General features: G+C 39.2%; 2 non-coding genes across 2 annotated transcripts; both read right to left on the reverse strand.

The window, feature by feature from the left end:
- Positions 1–5,042: 5,042 nt before the first annotated feature.
- On the reverse strand, positions 5,043–5,124 carry TRNAA-UGC (transfer RNA alanine (anticodon UGC)). The gene has a single exon. It is a non-coding gene; the product is annotated as a tRNA-Ala (tRNA).
- Positions 5,125–6,904: 1,780 nt separating this feature from the next.
- On the reverse strand, positions 6,905–6,986 carry TRNAP-CGG (transfer RNA proline (anticodon CGG)). Its single transcript has one exon. It is a non-coding gene; the product is annotated as a tRNA-Pro (tRNA).
- Between the last annotated feature and the right edge of the window lie 967 nt (positions 6,987–7,953).

Raw genomic sequence — 7,953 nt, forward strand, 5'->3', positions numbered from 1 at the left:
ATGGCACTCTGGAGTCAGCAATCCCTCCTAATGCTGACCCATCCATGCCTCTCTAAATACAATGCACAAATATTGGAAAGCTGCTCAATCAGATGTAATATCAGTCAGGTGCTAAAAGGGAGGGGTAATTCTGTGTAAAAAAAAACAATTTGTGTTCCCTAATGCATACTGAGTTAGTAATAATAATACATAATAAATCAGATAATACGGAGATCTTAGTTGCGTATATCTGCAGATATAGGGTTAAGCCCCCAGGCCGATCGACAAGGCTTCTCCATCACGGGGGTTCCCTAATACTAGGTATGGGTCCGGGGTGCAAGGACCCCATCATGCCGGCACAGGTCGGCTACCCCAGGTCAGCACACAGGTGAAAATTAATGAGGGTTAATAAGAAGCACAGAAGTGCTATATAAGTGAAGTGTGATTAAAAGACAAAAATATATACAAAGTGATAAGGAAAATCATGAGTGTTAATAAAGTGTTAGGGTGTGCCGACCTGAAGCCGCCTAGCCATACCGACACAGGGGCCTCCGCACCACACACCCACCCCATAAATAATTACATATATGTCTGGGTCTAAATGCCCAGTGTAAGGCCACATAATAATGGCTCCTACAGCATCTGAGAGCCAGCTTACTTGGAGACACCCCTGGCTTCCCCAATGGCACTCTGGAGTCAGCAATCCCTCCTAATGATGACCCATCCATGCCTCTCTAAATACAATGCACAAATATTGGAAAGCTGCTCAATCACATGTAATATCAGTCAGGTGCTAAAAGGGAGGGGTAATTCTGTGTAAAAAAAAACAATTTGTGTTCCCTAATGCATACTGAGTTAGTAATAATAATACATAATAAATCAGATAATACGGAGATCTTAGTTGCGTATATCTGCAGATATAGGGTTAAGTCCCCAGGCCGATCGACAAGGCTTCTCCGTCACGGGGGTTCCCTAATACTAGGTATGGGTCCTGGGTGCAAGGACCCCATCATGCCGGCACAGGTCGGCTACCCCAGGTCAGCACACAGGTGAAAATTAATGAGGGTTAATAAGAAGCACAGAAGTGCTATATAAGTGAAGTGTGATTAAAAGACAAAAATATATACAAAGTGATAAGGAAAATCATGAGTGTTAATAAAGTGTTAGGGTGTGCCGACCTGAAGCCGCCTAGCCATACCGACACAGGGGCCACCGCATCCTACACCCACCCCATAAATAGTTACATATATGTCTGGGTCTAAATGCCCAGTGTAAGTCCACATAATAATGGCTCCTACAGCATCTGAGAGCCAGCTTACCTGGAGACACCCCTGGCTTCCCCAATGGCACTCTGGAGTCAGCAATCCCTCCTAATGCTGACCCATCCATGCCTCTCTAAATACAATGCACAAATATTGGAAAGCTACTCAATCAGATGTAATATCAGTCAGGTGCTAAAAGGGAGGGGTAATTCTGTGTAAAAAAAAAAAAACAATTTGTGTTCCCTAATGCACACTGAGTGAGTAATAATACTACATAATAAATCAGATAATACGGAGATCTTAGTTGCGTATATCTGCAGATATAGGGTTAAGCCCCCAGGCCGATCGACAAGGCTTCTCCGTCACTGGGGGTCCCTAATACTAGGTATGGGTTCGAGGTGCAGGACTCTATCATGCCGGCACAGGTCGGCTACCCCAGGTCAGCACACAGGTGAAAATTAATGAGGGTTAATAAGAAGCACAGAAGTGCTATATAAGTGAAGTGTGATTAAAATACAAAAATATATACAAAGTGATAAGGAAAATCATGAGTGTTAATAAAGTGTTAGGGTGTGCCGACCTGAAGCCGCCTAGCCATACCGACACAGGGGCCACCGCACCCCACACCCACCCCATAAATAATTACATATATGTCTGGGTCTAAATGCCCAGTGTAAGGCCACATAATAATGGCTCCTACAGCATCTGAGAGCCAGCTTACCCGGAGACACCCCTGGCTTCCCCAATGGCACTCTGGAGTCAGCAATCCCTCCTAATGCTGACCCATCCATGCCTCTCTAAATACAATGCACAAATATTGGAAAGCTGCTCAATCAGATGTAATATCAGTCAGGTGCTAAAAGGGAGGGGTAATTCTGTGTAAAAAAAAACAATTTGTGTTCCCTATTGCACACTGAGTTAGTAATAATAATACATAATAAATCAGATAATACGGAGATCTTAGTTGCGTATATCTGCAGATATAGGGTTAAGCCCCCAGGCCGATCGACAAGGCTTCTCCATCACGGGGGTTCCCTAATACTATTTATGGGTCCGGGGTGCAAGGACCCCATCATGCCGGCACAGGTCGGCTACCCCAGGTCAGCACACAGGTGAAAATTAATGAGGGTTAATAAGAAGCACAGAAGTGCTATATAAGTGAAGTGTGATTAAAAGACAAAAATATATACAAAGTGATAAGGAAAATCATGAGTGTTAATAAAGTGTTAGGGTGTGCCGACCTGAAGCCGCCTAGCCATACCGACACAGGGGCCTCCGCACCACACACCCACCCCATAAATAATTACATATATGTCTGGGTCTAAATGCCCAGTGTAAGGCCACATAATAATGGCTCCTACAGCATCTGAGAGCCAGCTTACTTGGAGACACCCCTGGCTTCCCCAATGGCACTCTGGAGTCAGCAATCCCTCCTAATGATGACCCATCCATGCCTCTCTAAATACAATGCACAAATATTGGAAAGCTGCTCAATCAGATGTAATATCAGTCAGGTGCTAAAAGGGAGGGGTAATTCTGTGTAAAAAAAAACAATTTGTGTTCCCTAATGCATACTGAGTTAGTAATAATAATACATAATAAATCAGATAATACAGAGATCTTAGTTGCGTATATCTGCAGATATAGGGTTAAGCCCCCAGGCCGATCGACAAGGCTTCTCCGTCACGGGGGTTCCCTAATACTAGGTATGGGTCCGGGGTGCAAGGACCCCATCATGCCGGCACAGGTCGGCTACCCCAGGTCAGCACACAGGTGAAAATTAATGAGGGTTAATAAGAAGCACAGAAGTGCTATATAAGTGAAGTGTGATTAAAAGACAAAAATATATACAAAGTGATAAGGAAAATCATGAGTGTTAATAAAGTGTTAGGGTGTGCCGACCTGAAGCCGCCTAGCCATACCGACACAGGGGCCACCGCATCCTACACCCACCCCATAAATAGTTACATATATGTCTGGGTCTAAATGCCCAGTGTAAGTCCACATAATAATGGCTCCTACAGCATCTGAGAGCCAGCTTACCTGGAGACACCCCTGGCTTCCCAAATGGCACTCTGGAGTCAGCAATCCCTCCTAATGCTGACCCATCCATGCCTCTCTAAATACAATGCACAAATATTGGAAAGCTGCTCAATCAGATGTAATATCAGTCAGGTGCTAAAAGGGAGGGGTAATTCTGTGTAAAAAAAAAAAAAAAATTGTGTTCCCTAATGCACACTGAGTGAGTAATAATACTACATAATAAATCAGATAATACGGAGATCTTAGTTGCGTATATCTGCAGATATAGGGTTAAGCCCCTAGGCCGATCGACAAGGCTTCTCCATCACTGGGGGTCCCTAATACTAGGTATGGGTCCGGGGTGCAGGACCCCATCATGCCGGCACAGGTCGGCTACCCCAGGTCAGCACACAGGTGAAAGTTAATGAGGGTTAAAAAGAAGCACAGAAGTGCTATATAAGTGAAGTGTGATTAAAATACAAAAATATATACAAAGTGATAAGGAAAATCATGAGAGTTAATAAAGTGTTAGGGTGTGCCGACCTGAAGCCGCCTAGCCATACCGACACAGGGGCCACCGCACCCCACACCCACCCCATAAATAATTACATATATGTCTGGGTTTAAATGCCCAGTGTAAGGCAACATAATAATGGCTCCTACAGCATCTGAGAGCCAGCTTACCTGGAGACAACCCTGGCTTCCCCAATGGCACTCTGGAGTCAGCAATCCCTCCTAATGCTGACCCATCCATGCCTCTCTAAATACAATGCACAAATATTGGAAAGCTGCTCAATCAGATGTAATATCAGTCAGGTGCTAAAAGGGAGGGGTAATTCTGTGTAAAAAAAAACAATTTGTGTTCCCTAATGCACACTGAGTGAGTAATAATACTACATAATAAATCAGATAATACGGAGATCTTAGTTGCGTATATCTGCAGATATAGGGTTAAGCCCCCAGGCCGATCGACAAGGCTTCTCCGTCACTGGGGGTCCCTAAAACTAGGTATGGGTCCGGGGTGCAGGACCCCATCATGCCGGCAAAGGTCGGCTACCCCAGGTCAGCACACAGGTGAAAATTAATAAGGGTTACTATATAACCTTAACCGCTCGGCCTCATCTACCTTAATGTTGTTTTGCTGACAAGCTGTTGTGCAAAATTATGGTTTTCATTTTTTGGTAGCTTTTACATTAAGTTAAACTTTGGGAAATATAAAAGCTACTTTAGTTTCATGGAAAATAAAGTTATCAAGGACAAATGAGCTTAGCTTTCTACATGCATGAAAAACAGCACACAGATGGTAGGATTTGAACTTGCATGGGTGAAATCCCAAAGGATTTCAAGTCCATCATCTTAACCACTCAGCCACAACTACCTGACTTCTATTCGATGGTGCTACTTGGAAATCAAACATTTTTCCTGTTGGAAAAAATATCTGATGCATTTTATTTTAATTTGCTTCAATATTAATATATTAACTTTGTGAAATATAATAGCTAGTATAGTTTAATGTCAAATATAGGTGTCAAGCACTTTTGATCTTGTACTAAATGAAATTGAAATCAGAGCCTTTAACATCACACCATGCCAACACCAGTACTCATGAACCGTATTGTACATTTTATGGACAATTTATCAAATAATAATCATTTAAAATATATTAGGTTTTTCATTGGTCTATTCCTTAATAAAGTTTGGAATTATAACAACTGACACTGCACAATTAATAGTTTGTTGATTACAAGACATTTTTTCTTGTATGTCTTGAAAAGCGAAAGTAGCAGACAGGACTTGAACCTGTGCAGCAATACTCCAATGGATTGCAAGTCTATTGCCTTAACCACTCGGCCACAACTACCTTAATTTTGTTTCACTTACAAGCTGTGTGCAAAATTAATGTTTTCATTTTTTGGTAGCTTTTACATTAAGTTAAACTTTGGGAAATGTAAAAGCTACTTTAGTTTCATGTAAAATAAAGTTGTCAAGGACAAATGAGCTTAGCTTTCTACATGCATAAAAAGCAGCACGTAGATGGTAGGATTTGAACTTGCACGGGGAAACCCCAAAGGATTTCAAGTTCATCACCTTAACCACTCGGCCACAACTACCTGACCTCTATTGGATGGTGCTACTTGGAAATCATTTTTTTTTTCCTGTTGCCAGAAATATCTGATGCATTTTATTTTAACTTGCTTCAATATTAATATATAAACTTTGTGAAATATAATAGCTAGTATAGTTTAATGTCAAATATAGGTGTCAAGGACTTTTGATCTTGTACTAAATAAATTAGAAATCAGAGCCTTTAATATCACACCATGCCAACACAAGTACTCATGAACCGTATTGTACCTTTTATGGACATTTTATTAAATAATAATCATTTAAAATATATTAGGTTTTTCATTGGTCTATTCCTTAATAAAGTTTGGAATTATAACAACTGACACTGCAAAATTAACAGTTTGTTGATTACCAGACATTTTTTCTTACCTTTCAGTACATCTCTACAGCTGTAAATCCAGATAGAAAGAATCTGCATGCACAAGTTGACACTGGGAAATATTTATACAAGGTCTTAAGAATGTACATAGAATGCAGGAAGACACTAAGATTATCTGGTTTAAAAAGAAGTCCATTGTAAAACAGGATATATATGTAGGTGAGCTAAGCTGAGATTGATAACTCAATTCTTAAACATAACATGCTTTGATTCTCTTCATCTTGAATGCATATAGTTTTTAAACCAGATTAAAAAGCAAACGCAGCTGACAGGATGTGAACCTGTGCAGGAATACCCCAAAGGATTTGAAGTCCATCGCCTTAACCACTCGGCCACAACTACCTGAATGCTGTTTTCTTGACAAGCTGTTGTGCAAAATCAATGTTTTCCTTTTTTGGTTGCTTTCAAATTAAGTTAAACTTTGGGAGATTTAAAAGCTACTTTAGTTTCATGGAAAATAAAGTTACAGGTTGAGTATCCCTTATCCAAAAAGCTTGGGACCAGACGGTGCTACTTGTTAATCAAAACATTTTTCCTGTTGGCAGAAATATCTGATGCATTTTATTTTAATTTGCTTCAATATTAATATATTAACTTTGTGAAATATAATATCTAGTATAGTTTAATGTCAAATTTAGGTGTCAAGGACTTTTGATTTTGTACTAAATAAAATTTAAATCAGAGCCTTTAACATCACACCATGCCAACACCAGTACTCATGAACCGTGTTGTACATTTTATGGACAATTTATCAAATAATAATCATTTAAAATATATTAGGTTTTTCATTGGTCTATTCCTTAATAAAGTTTGGAATTATAACAACTGACACTGCACAATTAATAGTTTGTTGATTTCAAGACATGTTTTCTTATCTTTCATTACATCTCTACAGCTGTAAATCCAGATAGAAAGAATCTGCATGCACAAGTTGCCACTGGAAAACATTTATACAAAGTTTTAAGCATGTACATAGAATGCAGGAATACACTGTCTGAGATTATCTGGTTTAAAAAGAAGTCTATTGTAAAACAAGATATATATGTAGGAGAGCTAAGCTGAGATCGATAAATAACATGCTTTGATTCTCTACATCTTGAATGCATATAGTTTTTAAACCAGCTTGAAAATCAATTGTAGCTGACAGGATTTGAACCTGTGCGGGGATACCCCAATGGATTCCGAGCCCATCACCTTAACCACTCAGCCACAACTATCTTTATGTTGTTGTTTCACTGACAAGCTGTGTGCAAAATCAATGTTTTCCTTTTTTGGTAGCTTTTATAATATAATATATAAACGTTGTGACATATAATAGCTAGTATAGTTTAATGTCAAATATAGTTGTCAAGGACTTTTGATCTTGTACTTAATGAAGTAGAAATCACAGCCTTAAACATCACACCATGCCAACACCAGTGCTCATGAACCGTATTGTATATTTTATGGACATTTTATCAAATAATAATCATTAAAAATATATTAGGTTTTCATTGGTCTATTTCTTAATAAATTTTGGAATTATAAGAACTGATACTGCACAATTAATAGTTTGTTGATTGCCAGTGATAAAGGTAATCCCAGGACAGGGCACCCCTCGCTGATCCAAGCTCAAGCACACACTCAATCAGTCAGCATCAGGTTCATTCATGGCTGCAGCCAGTGACCAGAAAACAAAGTAACCTTTGTAATAACTAGCCACACGTGTGTAAAGTGGAAAGTAATAGAGCAGAGAGAGCTTTATTTTCTACAAGCAGTACATTATAAAGTGATACAAATTAACATAATGTGTCGTCGATTCCTGACACGAAGCTTAATACTATTGGCTAATAAAACTCCTATCTTATACGTAATATGTTTGCCAATGTCTATATTTTTTATATGTGCTTTTAAGTGGAATAACTGGGAGTTTTTGCTAACCTTGAAACCTACATATGTCTGGTTATGTTTTTACACCTGCTATACTGCAAACTGACAAATACCCTTTGAAGCTCACATGTCTAGCTGCTGACATTATATTTCTGCTAGGAAATTACCGTAAAATACATCTTAGATAAAGGTTACAATTTCACAATATGGGTTCAAACAAAGTACAATGTCTGGTACTTTTTCCTGTATCAGCACTAAGTTAAAATCACAATTAGAAACATTTTATCAGATATCAATTACATATGGAGGTCTATG

The sequence above is a fragment of the Pseudophryne corroboree genome, chromosome 11, assembly GCF_028390025.1.
Source record: "Pseudophryne corroboree isolate aPseCor3 chromosome 11, aPseCor3.hap2, whole genome shotgun sequence".
NCBI classification, from domain to species: Eukaryota; Metazoa; Chordata; class Amphibia; order Anura; family Myobatrachidae; genus Pseudophryne; species Pseudophryne corroboree.